We start from the raw sequence: 19,785 nt of genomic DNA on the forward strand, positions 1-19,785 counted from the left end.
ATGATTTTGAGGCCTTTTTACTACATCCCGGACTGCAGACTGGATGGCTTTTAAAGAATCCAACTCCCAGAAATGCAAATAAGCCTCAGATAAATGGGATGTGACCAACGGCTCACTTAATAAAAGGATTCTTTAGGAAATCATTAGCTATAGGATTCTTTCAAAATAGCACTTTCCCTTAGTACATTTCAAATGAGCTACAATTGTGGGCCTCTGCGGAAATGTGAAATATGCTTATGATAAGTGAAAAAGCTAGAATTACTAAGTGGAATACTGCATCACACAGCAGATGAAAGAATGGAAGAAGGTATCAGATATTACTAATGGTTAGTTCTGGGTTGTGGTTTTATGGGTGGTTTTTATTTTTTCTCTCAGACTTTGCTGAGTTTTCTATAAAGAGCATGATTTACTATTATTATCATGATCTAGAGGATATAGTGATTAAGAGCTCACTGGAAACACATGGCGTGGATTCAAATTCTGACTCTACCGCCTACTGCAGCTAACTATAGCTCAAGAGCTAAACCCAGCCAGCTGTTTAGGTTTTTTAATTTATTTATTTTAGAGAGAGACAGAGAGAGAATGCACAGGCATGGCAGCGGGTTGTGGGGGCAGGTGCGGAGGGAGAGGGAGAATCTCAACAGCTTCCCCAATGAGCACGGTACCCGATGCGGGGCTTGACTGCATGACCCTGAGATCAAGACCTGAATCGAAAACAAGCGTCACCAAGAGTCTGTAGCTTAACCCACTGTGCCACCCAGCTCCCCAAGCTGCTTATTTTTATACCTACAACATAAGAGCTAAGAATAATTTTTAGATTTTTAAATGGTTGGGAAAAATCAAAGGAACATATATTTCATGACACATGCAAACTATATGAAGTTCAAATTTCAGTATCCATAAATGAAATTTTGTTGGAATACGAACATGTCTATCCATTTATGTATCATTTATGGCTGCTGGTGGTGCACAAGGGCAGGGTTGGGTAATTGTTACAGGGACTGGTGGCTGGAAGTAAAAAATATTCACTACCTGACTCTATTTGGAAAGTGTGTGCTGATTCCTGACTCACTAGCCATGTGAATCTGGGCAAGGTACTGTGTTCTCTGTGCCTCAATACTTCATCTAAAAAATGGAGATAATATTTCCCATTTTATGCAATATGATTGAGATGACAAAGTGTGTTAGTACACTTAAAAACACATGGAAGAGTCCTAGACAAAAAGTAAATTTGTTGTGATAAGATTATACTTAAAATGTTGAAAAAAAAAAAGCATGATGATCTCTAAATAGTAGTTTGCATGTGTTTTAGGGACAGTCTTTCTCCCTGAGGCAGGTAAACCTATGGCTGAACAGGTGCTATGTTGTACTTACACAGGAAGGCACAGTGCCCTCGCTGGCCTGGCAGTCAGGCTGGTCCCTCCCCAAAGCTCCACCATATTGGTGGTGGGAAAAGTGATCTCTCACTGCATGCTCCTGGACCCCTGTTCCAAATCCTCACCATTTATTAACATCATCAGAGCGTTCTTTATGCTTTTGCTCTTTTTTGATTGTCACTGATAAATGGGAGACTTGGGAGTGTTTTTTATCAGCTCTTCCCCATAATTGTGATATGTTGTAGTAAGTTGCTGCCATGTTATCAAAGGCAAAAAGTCCAATTGGAATTTCTCAAGAAAGGTGCGGATAAACAGAAAACAGGTAATATGAGGAGCTTTCTTTGTAAAATGTGTTGTTGGAAGAAGCCGGTTGCTGCAACCAGATATCAAAACCATCATGAACTCAAGACTCAGTCTAGTTAAAGATTATGGAGGATTCTTATTTTCTGGAAAGGGGGGGAAAAAGGAAAACAAAACAAAACAAAACAAAAACACAAAAAAAACCCCAAAGAACAAAACCCCTTTATTCTGCCATTTGTGCCTATAAGTGCAGGAAGCTTGACTCACATACCTGACATTCCTGCAAATACTCTTATATGAGCCTTTTACAAGGCACAACCCAGTGTTTTCTCAGCCCCTAGGCTGTTTTTAAACTTAGGTTTGAAGAGTACAAGCATATTTGAGAACATATGTGTGCACTGTGCAAGCGAGAGCACTCAATAGTGTTGATTAAAAGACACAGTGACTGGCCGCTTCCATCCTCCACCTACACCAGTGAGAAGGAAAATGGAATCCTAAATAGAATAAATTATATGTACAACAATGGAGCTAAAAATGCAAAAGTAATGGTCAGTGGCAAAGAAGTATTTTGTTTTATTTTATTTTATTTTGTGTATTTATTTTTTAAGTTGCAGAGAAGTTTTAACTTAAAATGCTATCTATCTGAAACCTGTAGTTAAGAGCTTTAAGAAGTAATGAAAATGCAGACTTTCTTTGCAGCATAAGAATTCATTTGATTTATGGGGCTATCACTTAAAATGATGAGTACCTTGGTAGAAGCTGTGGCTCATTTTGCCCAATTTGGAAATAGAAATTATGATCAGAAAATGAGGTGAAAGACCCATTCAACTTGATAGGGCTACATTTTCAATCCTTCCCTAGTCGTGTAGAATCATTATTTGTAAGGAATAGCTTGTACCAAGACCAAAGGAATGGCCCCTTATCTCTTCTGAGTCTGAGCTATTTTTATGGCAATTTTCCTCAAACTCAATTTTAAACTTTGCAGCCATTGTGTAGCAACTAATTGCTGGAATTTTAATCAAATTGTTTCTATATTCCATTCCCCGAGAATTGGCTTATGAAGACTGAAAACTCATGGACTGTGTGTATAAGCTCATTAAAGAAAAATAAATGAAAAAAAAAAAACCAACCCAAGTCCCTCCAAATTTATTTAAACTATGAAAGTAAAAACAATTTCAATACATGACAATAGATCTTGCCTTGTGCATGTAATTCTACAGTAAGGTCACTCTTTTGCTTTTGGTGACGTTGTTTCCAAAACGAGTAAAGTGAATTTTTTTAAAAAATTACGTATAACATCTGTCCCATGTTAACAACAATGTATTATACGTAAGAACATGAGTTTTTTCTGCTCCCTGCTGTTTCCCCCACAAGAAACACTTCGTGTATTACAGATGAACATTTGTTTATACATCTTGTAGTTTAATAAACCAAAAATATAATCCTGGGATGCTTACAAAGCTTAAACTAATTAACCAACTCTATTCAGATCATTCAAGAGAAAAAAACCAATAGCACAATAACATGTATTTGAAATAAATACTATGGGAGGTTTTCCAAAAAAAAAAACCAAAACAAACCCTGCTTTTCAGTACTCCCACTGTACTAGGAAAGGCCAGCCAGAGTACTTCCCATAGTCAAAGATGGGTCAGAGGATCTGTGGCCTGAGTAATACCTAACTGTGATTTAAGATGGCTTGGCAGTAGGTATCACTTTATTGTTTTTATTTTTATTTATTTATTCTTAAGATTTTATTTATTTATTTATTTATTTATCCATTTATTTGATTGAGAGAGAGAATGAGCAGGAAGAGAAGCAGAAGGAGAGGGACAAGCAGACTCTGTGCTGAGCAGGGAGCCAATGTGGGACTTGATCCCAAGACCCTGAGATCCCAAGACCTGAGCGGGAACCAAGAGACAAACACTTAACAGACTGAGTCACTCAGGTGCCCCGTTTTATCTCTATGCCCAGCCTGAGGGCTTGAATTCATGACCCAGGGATCAAGAGTCACATGTTCGGGGCGCCTGGGTGGCTCAGTGGGTTAAGCCGCTGCCTTCAGCTCAGGTCATGATCTCAGGGTCCTGGGACCGAGTCCCGCATCGGGCTCTCTGCTCAGCAGGGAGCCTGCCCCCCCCCTTTCTCTCTCTCTGCCTGCCTCTCCATCTACTGTCAAATAAATAAATAAAATCTTAAAAAAAAAAATGAGTCACATGTTCTACTGACTGAGCCAGCCAGGTGTCCCCGTTTGCACCAATTTAGCTAGAATTGGTGATCTTGGCCCAAGGGCGGGCGCCTAAAGAAGGGGAGAGAACTAGCCTGTGGAGCACTGCCATGAGTCTTTTAAGTACTTAATGTTGTTTCCATTTTATTGTCACAACAACTCTGCAAATGTTGTATTAACATCCCCATTTCACAGACAAAACCCCCGAGGCTCAGGGAGACAAATTGACTTTTCCAAGACGTAACTAGTATGTGGCGAAGTCTCATTTGAGCCCATGGCTCTGAAACCTCATCCTAATAAGAGCTCTGAGTTCTGGAAAGAAATGCAGCCCAGGGGAAGCACTACTGAGTTAATATCCGGAAGTACTCATTCTGTCAGTGGGGAAAGCAAACCACTTACCAAGCTAAAGGCAAAAAGGTCAATAAAATGGAAAAATGATGGGCCTGTCAAGACAGCAGAGTTTCATTCATCTGTGTACTTTGAAATCCTCAAAAAATGTGCCAGTGCTTAGTTGAGGGGATTTGTAAGAAGGCCCAAGTATTGGCTTGATGTATTGATTCCACGGGAAATGAATGTTTGGGCTCCAAGATCTAGGAGGGGCTGTACCCATCTTTGTCTCTGCTCTCTCTTGAGAGCTCTCAAACAGAGTCGCCTTGAGGCTGAATATCTTGTCCATTGATCAAAGGAAGAAAACTGAAGTCCCTGCATTCCCAGGAGCCTGGAGATTTGTGTGAGTTGCACAGTGAGTGGTTAGGGAGATGAGTTCACACTGACCTGCCCTTCCTGAGAACCGGGGCTGGTCTGAGGGTGCAGATTTTCAGGGGCCACACATCTCGGTGCTGTGCAAATGCGAGAACAGCCCCTGGCAGTTGACGGCCTTCTTAAACTTGGCCCCCTAGGCAGCTGGCTCTGCTCACCCTACCCCGGGCCCTGCCAAGAACAGTCTCTGGGTTTATTTTGGACCAGTGTAATGTAGGCAGGATGAGTATGGGCTCTGGACTCGGTTCAGCTTCCAATCCAGGCTTTGCCTCTGGTGAACACTAACTGGCTGGGACCTTAGGCAAGTCACTTCAGCAGTCACCTCTCTATAAATCCGTTCCCAGCAAAAAAGTTTTATAGGGGCACCGATCTTACAGCAGGCTGGCTGTGGGGGTTAAACAATGTACTGGGTGGAAAGTGGAGGGTACTGGGTAGTAAGAGTGTGCACACTTGAGAGTCCAAGGGAAACCTGCCAGCCGCTGCCCAGGAGGCAAGCCAGAGTGGACTTCTAGGGCTCTGGAAGTGTCTAGTAGGCCAAGCAGGTTAGTGTCACACCTAGTTAAAAAGGTTAACAAAGGGAATGAAGAAAAAGCATGGGTTTGGTCTGGGTTATGGTAATGGCAACAGAATCCTCATGGAGGAACAAAGACTTTCTAGGAAGACCATTTGGAGACTGAGAAAATGAGATTCCCAGAGATAAAAAACCTTCCCCTTTATTTTGTATGTTCAGAGAAGAAGACTGCTGTGTGAGTGATCTACAGAAAAGCTTCATACTGGGCTGGGGCTGGGTACAAACTCTCCCCAGTTCTTACCCCCAAAAGTGCTTAGCAAGAGTGGCCGCTGTGTTCTGATGGGATTAGGTTGGGATCTTATGTGATTTCAGGGTCCATGGACCCAGCCCAAGGTCTAAACACTGAGGCATCATTTCCAAAGTACCACAGTGCTGGACATTCTGTTGTGGGAAACACTCACTGTCCCTTTTCATGGATGAGAAAATAGGATACTGCTCATGGGGGAATGGTGGGTGGTTTTGGATGATCAGCTAAAGAAGGCTGTCACTGGGGATGGAGAAGCGAAACATTGTTATTTCTGGGAAAGGGAACACCCATATATGTTTTCTTCATCATTTCATAACCATCGTGGCAAAAATCACGAATGGGTGCGAAACTTAGCCGGAAAATTTTGATAAGAAGAGCATTTATAATATTGAAATTTTATAACTGTGAAACCTGAAAGATGCATTCTTAACCAAATGGTCGCTAAGAATGGGACAAAGCCACATCAGGTGTCTCCTGAAATGGTACACAGGGGAGGACAGATCACTTCTGTGGTGTTCCTGCCCCAAATGAGTAACTTGAATCTAATAATAAAAACATTAGAACCAATCAAAGGATATTTTACAAAATAACTGGCCTGTATTCTTTAAAAGTGTTAAGGTTGTGGGAGGTGATGAAGACAGAGAGACCATTTCAGATTATAGGACACCAAAGATACAGGATGAGTAAATGCAGCACGTCACCTGGAGGTAAGTCCTAGACCAAGGGCAGTGTTTGTTATAAAGGACCACAGAGGGGGCAAGCAGACCAAATTTGGAATTTGGTCTCAGCAGTGCATCAATATTAAACTTCTTCATCTTAATAACTATACTGTGTTATACAAGAGAATGTCCTTAAGTAAACATTGGATAATTACGAATAGAGGGATATGATGTCTCTAATTTATTCCTGGATGGCTTAGGGAAAAAAAGCAATGATGTATAAACGTATATGAGTATGAGAGAAAATTTAAAAAAGCCAATGAGGCGATGTGGTCCTGGTGAATCTGATTAAGTTATGGGAGTTTATGTTATTCTTGCAGCTTTTCTATAAGTTTAAGATGATATCAAAGTAAAAAGTCATAAAAAGAGGTGTTTTCCGAATTATTCACATATGTGAACATATAAATTTTGCCTGTCAGTTATGTATGTGGACAATGGAATGGTTAATTTACAAATATATATTTCCTCTTGAACTATTTTTATTTTGCCCTATAGAAAACAAGAACCCATAACAGTGTTTTTCTTCCCATTCATACAGATTTTAGGAAGGCACTGCTTTTTCCCTTGGAGAAATAATCTACAGACAAAAAAGCAGTACCACCTTGTGAAATGGGTGATCGCCAAAGTCAGTAGCTTGAAGCCGACCCCCAGGGGCAGGGAAGCAAACACACTTGTTGCGAGAATTGGACCCTGAGCTGTGGAAACGGATCACTTCTGTTTTCAACACCACAGACCCGGAGTACACAGTAAGGTACCCTTTTTCTCTTGGCGCCCAGTGCCGCTACCTCAAAGGGATGAGTTTTGGTCTATGGTCTGAAGCATGTTTTTTCGAATGACACAGAGTGTGTTTGAATAAGAATCATGCCGAAGCAGAAGGTCAAGGTCAGGGAAGAATTTACAGGGAAAAGGAAACTCGGAATGTCAATATCTTGCTACTTCAACCAACTGTCTCTGTTGGACTAAAGAGGGAACCTCAAAAATTTGAGGGTTCAAATCAGCATATATATGATGTCCCTATAAAACCTGTAGGGTTATTTTCCTGCATGGTGATGAATGTGTGTCCTGAGGCAAGAGAGACAGACATGGAGGCCACCAATGTTAAAAACTAAGATGGAAGTGCTGCTTTCTTCAAAATGAATTGGGAGGCACCTGGGTGGCTCAGTGGGTTGAAGCCTCTGCTTTCGGCTCCGGTCGTGTTCCCGGGGTCCTGGGATTGAGCCCTGCATCGGGCTCTCTGCTCGGTGGGGAGCCTGCTTCCTCCTGTCTCTCTCTGTCCTGCCTCTCCGCCTACTTGTGATCTCTCTCTCTGTGTCAAATAAATAAATAAAATCTTAAAAAAAAAAACAAAAATGAATTGCGTTTGTGCCTGTCTTCCCCCAGGCTAGCAGCTGCTGTCTTCCCTGTTGCTGCCCGTGTTTATTACCAAGGCTCCAAGTGAAAGGGCAGCTCTTAGGTGCAGGGACTGGGCAGCCCTGAGAAGGCGGGGGTCAGAAAGTGCGGGAGTCGGTACTCACTGTGCTCTCATGATGGCCTGGCCTTCCTTCGGCCCTGAGAACCTACCCCACAGGTTTGTCTGAAGTTCATCCGCAAGCCTGGTGCTGTTCACTCTCCCCCTGGGGTAGGGGAACAGAGTGAGGTCTTTAGCATGGCACAGGTATGGAAAGTACATGAGCCAAAAAGAAAATCACAGTTGCTCTTAGGGCTGGGCTGTTTGCCCTACCCCAGCTTTATTTTTTTTTTTCTTTAAGATTTTATTTATTTATTTGAGAGATAGAGACAGAGAGCGAGGGAGAAATCAAGAACAGGAGGAGACGGCAAAGCAGGCTTCCCGCTGAGTAGGGAGACCAACATGGGGCTCCATTCCGGGACCCTAGGATCGTGACCTGAGCCACAGGTAGACGCTTAACTGACTGAGCCACCCAGGGGCCCTGCCCCCACCCCAGGTTTAGCAGGATGTGCCTGTGCCCATGGACTCCCATCAGGTGGGTGGGGTACTGAAATAGCGTGTGTGCCATAGGAACTCTGCACGTCAGGGCTCAGTGACTGCAAACCGTCGGTAAATGAAGAGCCTGCTTGCTGCATCCCCTTGCCTGGAGGGAGTCTGGAGGCAGGTGTGGAAGGCAGGATCCCAGATTGATCCCGCTGGACCTGGCCCATGAGGCCAAAGTTGGGTGAGATCATACTCCCCTGCTTGATGTAATATAAGGCCCCTTTTAGGCAACCTACTTGGTCTTCATGAGCTAAGCCATGCAGATGATGGGTGATCCTAGCCTCACAGTGGACCAGAACCTTGCCTCCCTATTCCCTGACACAGTCAATAAAGTTTATGCTTCTTGAAAGTGGGAGCTAACGTCAGCCACTTGCCTGTCTTGCTTAGGGACCCATTTGTCATGTAGGTGGGCCATGCTGGTCTCAGAGCTCTGTTGTGAGACATTCAGTGGGACTGTGTTATGTGGGACGGTGTGGACCTTGCTCTCAGATGCATGGTAGGCAGGTTGGTGTGGACCTTGCACTTGGATGCCTGCTAAGCAGGTTGGAGCGGACCTTGCACTTGGATGCATGGTAGCTACTTCCTAGGTGGAGGAATGGAAGGCTTGCAATTCATCTGGTGTTGACTAATGGTTTTCCATACTGGCTGATGAGGGCTGTGTCGTTTCAGTCTTCTCTTGTGAAAGGGGTTCGGCAGCCACATAACACTGAGGATATTCTGACTCAAAGGTCTCTTATCCCACCTGGAGGAAGTAGACCCGGCTGGCTGAGCTAAGTGCTTGCTGACATGTTCCGCTACTGACCAGCCGCTCACCATCCCCAGAAAGCCCATATATATATGGACCCATGTATATGCATGTATGTGTGTGTGTGTGTGTGTGTGTGTGCATGCACGTGTGTGTGTGTGTGTATTAAATCTTTGAATCTATAATTATTCCACACATTCCTCCTGTGTGGTCAAGTGCCGATTCCATATACATTCTGTCATTTGAGGTCAGAATTGGTATGGATTTATTAATAACAACATAAAAAATTCTGTTATTGATGGAAGTTACGACTTTTGGTATAGGGGTTTCCTCTTATACAACACACCCATAAAATGGTAAGATTTGCGATGACTTGGTCAAGCAGAGTAGCTCCTGATTACAGAAATGCCAACAGTGATATGAAAATTCAGATCAGTGACAATGAATTTAAAGAACTTAAGGATGTACCCCAAATGTTGTAAGTTGCTCTAACATTTGCTCTAAGTGTGAAAGGAAATGTTTGAATGACATCTTGAGCTCACTTTCATTTCAGCCTTACCAATCACTACCCTATTACTTCACATATTGGCAGAAGCTTAAGGTAGTGTTGGGGATCTTGAACCGGCTGTTAGAACATCTGGACGGTATTTGGGGACACTGGGAATATCAGTATTTTGTTCTATTTGGTCTACTGTGCTAGAAACAGTTTACAAGCAGAAAAGGACTATATTCTACATATGCACTGTAACAATCACAATCACAAATTGTCAAAACTAGGTAAAATTAGGCAAGAAAACTTTGGTTCCTGAGTTCTTCCGTTAATTTTAATTTATTACACATCCTTTGCTTTGTTAGCATTCATTGGCAGGTTTCAAAACTTATCAAAACTTATAAAAAATTCCAGTGAATTTCATTCATTCTGTGCAAATTTTAATGACTAAAAGAAAAAAAAAAAAGAAATCCTATGTTCAGCTTTCTCTTCTGAGAATTGCACACACTGGGATATTGTTCACCATTGTTCTCTGTTGGCAGAGGAATAGGGTAGAAACACCTTGGCCTCGACTCATCCTGTCCTGTTGTCTTCCTTGCCCACTAATCTTCCTGGCCCCTCAGACTGGCCTTGGAGAATTTTCACTTGAACTTGGACTGGTTCTTTCACATTGCTTGGTCCTCAGCTCCCCACTGAGCTGTCTCAAACCTCTGAATCTTCTAAGAGCTAGCCCACCTCTTGTCAAGGACCTGTCTTGTGCACCATAGAATCTCTTCTCCAGGACAGGACCCTTCCTGGGGGCTGTAGGAGGGAGCTATATAGAAGTTCTTAGGGCCAGGATCTTGGCTTCTATATGCTATCGTCCTAATAGGAAGCAGATAGGACACTTAAGAACTTGTAAACAAGTTCTGCAAACAAGGAAGCTTTTAAGCCTGAGTTTGTATCTGAAGGAGTGATCTGAAAAAGAAATCAAAAGGAGTCCAAGTCAAGGTGATTTGCATACCAAAAAGAAGAATGTTCATAGTGGAATGACATCAAGTATATGAAAACCCACAAGTCCATGAAGATTTAAAAAAAAAAATTCTAGAAAATATCTCTCATCTTTGTGTTCACTTAAGCAGGATTAATTCCTTACTGTGAAAGTAGTTAAGGGGTAAAGTGAACATTTATATTGACTGGTAGGGATTGCATTTCAGGGTAATCAAATAGCCCAGTCTATGAGGAGCTACACTTTATGTAACAATGCTAGCATAAATAGAAGAGGAACGCTAAGATTCCAAAGGTGTGGTTTGGAGACCCCTAAGTAAGGTTGATTGGTTGGCATTAAATTATTTGGTGGATAGTTCGTGAAGAGCTGGACATTCCATGCAGCCAGAGTCTCTACACATAGAGGACATACCAGTACAGGGAGCCACAAAATAGCAGAATAAGGACATCAGGCTAATTTTAATGCAAATGCGACCTCCCCCACGTTTTTTTTTTTTTTTTTTTTTTTTTTTTTTTTTTAAATTAGAAACAGTGCAAGTGGAGGGAGAAGGAGAGAATCTGAGGTAGGCTCCTGCTTAGCACATAGCCCCATGCGGGGCTCAGTCTCACAATACCCGCCCTGCCTTCCCCCACCTCGGAGATCATGACCTAAATCAGGACTCAGTCGCTTAACCCACCGAACCACCGAGCTGCCTTCCTCCATTTTTTTAAGTGGGTCTACCAGCCATTAGGAGCCTCTGATGCGAAGTAATATGAAGTATGTGTTATCGCTTCTCTTTTTGAGTGCGTATGTTTTGGTTTCTTTTTTCCTCAAGAGCTCAGAAGTGAGACTGTAGGGGTCTGTCCGCTCCCGATTCCCCCACTTTTAGGTTGGGGTCTTGAGCAGTTCATGCAACATCTCAGATCCTCAGTTTCCTAGATGCCTTAGGGTTTTATGAGGATCTAATTAGACTATTTATGAAAGGGTGGACCAGGGCTGGACCATACTGTGCTCAGTAGATTAGTTTTATTTTATTATAAATAATTATTTCCTGAATAAAGGAATACTGTAGCCACGAGAGCTGTCTATACCTCTGGATCTCATCTCTCCCTTCACCCACCGCAGTCCAGCCCTTGAGATTCTACACTTCTAGCCCAGGGATGATTCGAGAACACCTACATGTGTCAGAACCTGGGCTCCCCATTCTCCCGTCATTAGCCCACGCGCAGGACCTGAGCAAGTCACTGAAGGGCTCTGATCCTCAGTCTCCTGATCATGAGCCTGGAAAGGAGGTGGGCGAAGAGGATAGTGCATCTAATGGGCAGCATATGAGGGAGAAAGACCACATAGACCACGCAGGAAGGTGGTCTTCAGCATGACTATGTTCTAAACCCAGGGCACTTTGTATGTTAGATAAAATGTGATGGTTCTCCCACTCAGGGGACAGCACACTGATTCTGTTTTTCTTAATTTTTCCAAAATAAAACTGAGGGCTGTCCTGATTCTAGTCCTTCCAGGATTTAGTGAGCAAATATTGGTTTATTACATCCTTTAATTTTTTATTTTATTTATTTATTTTTTTAAAGATTTTATTTATTTATTTGACAGACAGAGATCACAAGTAGGCAGAGAGGCAGGCAGAGAGAGAGAGAGGGAAGCAGGCTCCCTGCTGAGCAGAGAGCCCGATGTGGGACTCGATCCCAGGACCCTGAGATCATGACCTGAGCCGAAGGCAGCGGCTTAACCCACTGAGCCACCCAGGCGCCCCACATCCTTTCATTTTTTAAATGATCATTATTCTTATTCCAGAATAAAAGTTCCTTGTCCTTCACCCCTTTTAAAACACTGCAACGTGCTATTGACTACACTGATTGCCTGCTTCCCTGGCTAGGCTGCAAGCTCCATGAAGGCAGAGATTTTTGTTTTGCTCATTGATGCATCTGCAACACCTACAGCAGTACCTGACATACACTTAATATTTGGCACATATTTTCTTAATTGTTCAAAAATCTTAAGTTGGCAGCATGGATATTGATTGCTTTTATAAAATACAGGGCTTATGGGTATATTCACTTGTCTCCATCCAAGACTGTTTTGAGCCAGGGAAACACCAGGGGTGTTGGAGAGCACAGGTGAGGTCTGATGTAAGGATGTGTAATGTGTGTCCACAATACACAGAAGGTTGGGTTTTGCCCAGACTCAATCCAACACAGCCTGTCTGCCTTATAGACTTGGGCTTCCCCCTCAATAGACAGGTGTTTCTTGTTTGCCTTTAGCACCTTCAGTTCCCTCACAAATAGGTACTGAGAGCTTACCAGGAGCTAGGCACTCTTCTAGACACCTGGAAGTCATCAGGGGACAAAACAAAGACCTCTGGGGGCCATGGAATTCAGGAAAAAGAGCTGAAGATCATGCCAAGAACTTGGCCTGAGCTCCTGGATGGAGTCACCATGGCCTGAGATGGAGTCTGTGGTGGGTAGTCCTGGGGGCAGAGATGAGAGTCCGGCTCTTAAAGCCCCTTGTAGAAGTGATCCTTGCTCCTCCCCTGTCCTGCCCGAATATTCTGCCACATAATCTGCCTGAACATTAAAACCTATTCTCCAGGGGCACCTGGGTGGCTCAGTGGGTTAAAGCCTCTGCCTTTGGCTCAGGTCATGATCCCAGGGTCCTGGGATTGAGCCCCGCATCGGGCTCTCTGCTCAGCAGGGAGCCTGCTTCTTCCTCTCTGCCTGCCTCTCTGCCTACTTGTGATCTCTGTCTGTCAAATAATAAAATCTTAAAAAAAAAAAAAAAAAAAACCTATTCTCCTGATGGAGCTTTATTAGTCACCGTACTTCAGTTTTATCGCAGTCTTTGGTTTGGTAATGGCATCTCAGTTCCGTAAACAAGGGTGGGATTTTTGGAGGTGGGGGCCACTGTCGTGCTCCTTAAACAGGAGACAGGCAGCAGTCAGGTGACAGTAAAGGGCACCGTTTTACCTGTTAGTGCCAGTGGCACCAACCAATTGGGTTGGAAGAAGATGAGTTATATTTGTGACAATAATTACAGTGCATGAGGAGGAAGGATGGGCCAGTGGCCCAGGGGTCCTTGACAAGAGTTGTCTGTAGGCACTATTTCGACTCTTCAAAAAAGAAATGTCATAGCGTGAATTGGATTCAATGTTGGTAGTCAGTTCTGACTGGTGGGAACGTGGTTGTTTCTTATTTCACTCTTGCATTTTCTGTGTGGTAAGCATACAGATTAGAACGAGGTGGTGGTGGTTAGGAACAGGTACCTGGCTTCAATTCCAACTCTGTTACTTATTAGCTGTGTGGCCTTGGGCAGTGACTCAGCCAGTCTCTGTTCTCATGTTATAAAGATTGAGTGAGTTTATGTGGAAAGCACACAGACTCATTCTTAGCACGTAGCTAAGGGCTATTGAAGTGTTGACTGTTCTTGTTCTTAGAATTAAGAATAGAATGATAAGTAATTATAATTAATCAACAGAATATTCCTAGGATTTTATAACTGCAAAGAAATCCTGCAGTCTTGAGTAAAGAAGCTCTTCTGAGGCCCTAAGACTCCCTCCATGTGGGCCTGTGTGTGGAGTGAACCATGAGACCATGAGCTGGCCCTGGAGGGAAGGCCCCTCCATGTAGGGGACCTTGTACATGCCCAGAGCATTTACCTGATGCCCTCAGTGACGTCGCAGGAAAAAAAAGACTCTTCCTTGTGTTTCCAGGAAGAATTAGTAATGTGTAAGCAGGAAGCATGAATTCCAAGAAGCAAAACACCAAGGCTGTTTTCACACCCTTCTAGATAACAAGGCTGGTGCGCGCTCTTTCTCTCTCTCTCTCTCTCTCTCTCTCTCTTATTCTTCAAAATTGTTTCCTTGCTGCCCTTATCATCGATCTTTCCGTGATAAACCTTGCTGTGTACGTATGGGGTGAATCAGCCTCACTGCAGACGTGGATTATTTAAGTACATGTCTATCTTGAAGCACAGTAAGTTTTTTTCTCCTTCAATTAGTTTGCAAACCAAATCCGAGAGGAAAGAGATCTTTGTATATTGCCTCTTAAGTGCGATGACACTCCCAGCATGTTTATTAATTCCTGGCTGTGCATATAGAATAGGAGAGCAGATAACTCAGGCTTTAGTCCTTAGGGGAAACCTACTCATGCATGCACAGAGTGTCATATAATTCCCGAGTCAGTGATTCCCTCTGTGACTCACATCTCTCCGTAGCTTTTGTTTTCCTCCTCCACTCACTGCTCCCTGTTTCCTTACTCTTTCTTCAAAGTATTCGCATCACCCCCAACGTTCAATTCCTAAGAGACGAGAACTGTTGAAAGACACAGTGATGCCTGGTTACAGGGAGCAGGGGGCTCTGCGACGATCTGTGAATGACGACCTCAGATCTCACCAGATCCGAGCTGGGAGAAAAGTCTGCACTCATTAAACCCACTTGATCTGCGGGGCTCCTTGTGTCTCACTCATCACACTACAGAATCTTCACCGATGCTAGCAGCGACTCCGTAAACCCTTGGCAGTGCTGGTGGTGGTGATGCTGGATCCTGGCCCGCCCTGGTCGCAGTGACCCCACACTTTGGCCCCCAGGGCCCCTCTTGCACCTCCTCTTTCAGCCACTCCCCCTTAGTTGCCTTTGTGGCTCCCCTTCTCCTACCCTTGGAGTGTCCCAAGGGCTTCCTTTCACTCTGCCATGGGTGTGTGACTCAATTTTGCTAATAAGAATCCATGCATAGGCTCTCCTGAGAGCCTGTTTAGCATGCATGCTGGGGTACTGTGACTTAAATTTAAAAAATGCTGTTGGGATATTGTTCCCTGTTCTTGGCACAGAGCTCCCCCAAACCCGTGTAAATCCCTAAGCGATAAGAGCACTGAGGTCATCTTTTGTTCTATTGAGGTGACTCCGGATGGGCTCCTGGATGGCTCCTGGATGGGGCCCAGTCTCCAGAAAGACTTGAACATGATTAGAAGCTTGGAATTTTCAGCTCCAACTCCCATTCTGCAGAGAGGGGACACGGGGCCGAAAACGGAGCTATTGACCAGTCATGCACACGATGCCTCCATAAAGATCTCAGTAGTATGGCGTTCAGAAGTCTTCTGGGCTGGTGGAAACATGGACATGTGGGGAGAGTGGTGTGTGTAGACAGGGCATGGGGGCTCTTCTCTCCTTCCCACTGACCTTTCTCTATGCCTTTCTTCTCTCTGGAGATTCCTCTTGTATCCATTATCGTCTCCCTCCCCATAAACTGGTAAATAGTAAGTAAACTGTTTTCCTGAGTGCTGTGAGCCTTCTAGCAAATTAATGGAACCTGGTGAGGGGTTTGTGGAAGCCTCTGATTTAGAGCCAATGGGTCAGAGGCACAGGTGACAACCTGGACTTGGGACTGGTGTCTGGAGTGTGTGTGTGGTGGGGGGGGCAGAGGTGGGGGTGGAGATGGAGAGTCTTGTGGTCTTGTGGGACTAAGCCCTTAATCTGTGGGATCTGCTGCTATCTCCAGACAGATGGTGTCAGAATGGTGTTAAATTGCGGGACACCCAACTGGTGTCACAGAATTGCCTGGTGTAGGGTAGAAGCCCATGGCATGGTAGTCGTGTGAGAGTAAAGGAGATGCCCAGGGAGAGAACAGGTGTCTCTTCAACACGTGTCCATATGTATTTTCCTGAAGAAAGGGTCTGGAGCTCTCATCATTCTTGAGAATCCACAACCCCATAAGAACCTGTGGGGAGAAGGTAGGAGGAAAGGAGGGAAGGACACGGATGAAGTCCAAGCTTGCAGGTGGCAGATGCTCCACACCCATATTTGGAAACTGCCCATTGGACAGCTCCACCTGACGCTCCCACAGGTGCTTCCAGCCCAATGTGACTAAAACTGACATCAACCCCCCAAACAGGTTCCTGTTCCTGTTTTCCCATCACCTGTGCATGGCATTACCCTTCCCCCTGCTTCCCAAGTCAGAACCTTGAGGAAGAGTTTAGTGGGTTAAAACTTGCTCTTATGTCTCACACCTAGCCAATCGCCAGTTTTCCCTCTCCATCCTTACCTTCTTTCCATCCTTCGGCATCTGCCCTGTTCAGATACGCACCTCAATCTGAGCTATCGTTTCCTTGCCAATGTCCTGCCTCTCATTCGTTTGTCTAGTCCATCTTCACGTGACTGCCCAAGTATTTCATACATGCACATTTAATCATGTCACTCTCATTCTCAGTATTCTTCAGTGGCTTCCCATTGCTCACCGAAAAAGACACCTGAACCTGGTAAGGAAGACCTTGGTCCTTGCCTGCTACTTTCCATCATCTTTTAATTCTCCAGCGTGATTTGGTTCAGCAATGCTGAACTCCCCATGGCCTCTAGAACATGCTAAGCTTTCTCACTCTGCTTTGCGAATTCAGCTTCTCTGTAGGGAACATCACCTCCTCACCCCTGCCCCCTCATTCTCCCCATCCAATTCGCCAGGCAAATCTCCCCCTACCCTTCAAGCTTCTCCTTCAAGGGATGCCTCCTCTGTTATGCTTCCTGGCTTTCCTAGGTGACATAAGCCAGACTCCTGGGATCTGTGCACTTCCCGGGTTAGCCCACCTAGCTACACACCTCCAAGTTTCACCCCCCCCCCCCACTGCATTTTCATTTTACACTGAAGCAAGGCTCTACAACCTTAAATGATTTACACAGGGCAGCACTCTTGTTCTGTATATAGGGAGCCAAAGCAAGATTAATGGAAGGAACAAAAAGAAAGCCTGCATGCAGAGGTCTGGGCATCTAAATCTTTCCAAGCTAAAAGGGGGCGAAGGGAGAATTTTACAACTCACATGTGCTTGTCGCTCATTTAATTTCATTTGTGTCACCCATTCCTCTATGGCAGGTTGAGGTTTATTTGTGACTGTGGGGATTAAACAAGATAGTGAGGTGGTACCGCACCCAGAGCTCTGTGCACTTTGCAGTGATTATGTACATACCTTATGTCCTCTGCCTTGAATGCAAAGACTGTGTTTTCAATTTTTTTCCCTCAGAGCCTAGAACTAACTAGGCAGAGAACTCTGGAAGTTCTCCACCAGTGAGAAAAGAATTCTTAATAACAGACAAAGGTAGTACTTTTTTATTTTAAGAAATCAGGACTTCTTTTTGGGGGGGGCACCTGGAAGCGTGTATCTCCCACTCCCCTTCCTGCATTTTGCCCCTCCCTCATCTACTCCCCCTGCCCACTGCCAGTTTGTTCTCTGGCTGTATGGGTGGGTTTTTTTTTTTTTTTTTTGATTCCACATGTAAGTGAAATCATAGGGTCTTTGTCTTTCTTTGTCTGACTTATTTCACTTAGCCTAGTAAGAATTAAGTACATTTTCTGAATGAATTGTAAAATAAGGAACTCAAAGGAAGACATTTTCGGATGATTCTTAGAGAATTAATTCATCATGCCTTTGAGGAAGCAGGGTGCCCATCAGGCACTAGCTCCTCTACTAACAGCTGGAGGGAGAATGCCGAAGGATGGCAAATGCTTTCGTGGTGTCCTGGGCCAGCCATGGCTCTCAACGCCTGCCTACGGGCTCCTCCCAGTAGTCTGTGGTGTTGTCCCTCATCCCGGTTCATCGCTGAGGCAGCTGACGTACAGGTGGATTAGACAGAGTGCAGGACTCTGTTAGAGCAGGACTCAAACCAGACAGCTCACATCCAGAGTCCGCGCTCTGTACCACACCGCCTTTCCATCCGGGCCCGCTCGCCCCCTCCCAGCTTTCATTCATCTAAAACGAAGGCTCAGAGGCATCAAATAACTGGGTCCACATTACTTGGCTAATAAGTGGCGAAGCTAAATGTTCGGCCCCTGTAGACACTCTTCACCTGCGCACTCAGACAACAGTAGCGTCATCAAAGAGAGCAGCTCCTGAAGTGACACAAGTGAGTGAACCCGTCAGGCTGCCAGGTGAGCCTCGCTTACCTGCTTGCTGGGATGGGTCCCTCCACACTGCCGGCTGTGGGTGTGGCCTGGAGTGGGTGTGTCTGGTAGGCGTGGTCTGCGCGGGTGGCCAGGCTGGGCGGGAACTGAGCCCTACGGTGGAAATGGTCAGGAGGTTCACGGTAATAAGCGCTTCCACCCTTCGTATGGGTGGGGACGACTAGCTAACTCAGCACTTTTGCAGCTGGGATCTTCTGATCTAGTTCAGGAGACACAGTCAGCTCTCTGTGACCAGGGAACACTGACTCAGGTGAGGTCTTAACCCCTCACCGCTGTGTAATGGTGGGTCCTTGACCTCTCTGTCTCAGAGGTGGTCTAGAGGGCTTTAGGGGCAAACAGCCAATAAATGGTACTAGTTTCTACATTCCGAAACTCAGATGCATCCTTGATAAGAATCCAGACCATCGCTATATTGTACACCTGAGACTAATTATTACACTGTATTTTAACTTACTGGTATGTAAATAAAAACTAAAAAAAAAAAAAATAAAAAAAAATAAAATAAACTGAGGCATAGAGAAAAAAAAGAATTTCAGAAACCACGCTCCGGAAAACCCTCCTTGCCAAATGCAAGCAACTTTCCTCAAGTCTCATTCTCTTTAACTTACCTGACCCCTGGCTCTACTGATAGTGCTGCCTTCTGCTGGGCACTCTGCTGGGTTCTCTTCACTCCTGCTGGTGCTTCTCTGCCCTTCCCAACCTTGGAGGGTGCTGCTCCTCTAGAGGTAGTCTCAGAGGACTCACCCTCCCATCACCACCAGGAGGCTTTCAAATCGCCCTCTCTTGCCTCTTCCTCCTGTCCTAGCTCTGTTTTGGTCTCCAATTGCTGCCTGGGCATTTTGTTGTAAGTTTTCCTCTTCTGTTACAAAGCACAAGAGACCGACCACATGCTCTCTAATACCTGGGTTCAGGACAGCTAGACAAAAGAGATGAACATTTAAAATGCTCATTTCATATATGCTCCAGCATTCCACTTGTAGGAAACTGACTTACAGAAACACTCAAGTTTTCAGGGACACATGTACAAAGATGTTCATTGTAACATTAATAAAAGAAAAACGTTAGAACAGCTCCTAGGGGAAACTGCGAATTATGGTACACTCATACCAGGAGAGAGTAAGCAACAGAAAGAATAAAGCACATCTGTAAGAATCAATATAAAAGGATTCTGCAAGTTACATTTTAAAAGAGTAATTTGGCGCACAATAATTGTATATCATTCTGTTTGCGGGTGCATTTGAAAGCATGTGCATGAAGTATACATCAAGGTTTAAAACGGGGTGTCCAAATGAAAACGTCTTTGGACTTAACCTGAAAGCTACAGCTGGTATCAGAGCCTAAGAGCAAATGACAGGACCTTGCTGTAAAGTATTAAATTGCAAAAAATCTAAAGACTACTATTGTGTCTATATGGGTGTGGAGGCGGTTACGATCCTGACATGGGATGG

The sequence above is a fragment of the Mustela nivalis genome (genome assembly GCF_964662115.1).
Source record: "Mustela nivalis genome assembly, chromosome: 13".
NCBI lineage: Eukaryota > Metazoa > Chordata > Mammalia > Carnivora > Mustelidae > Mustela > Mustela nivalis.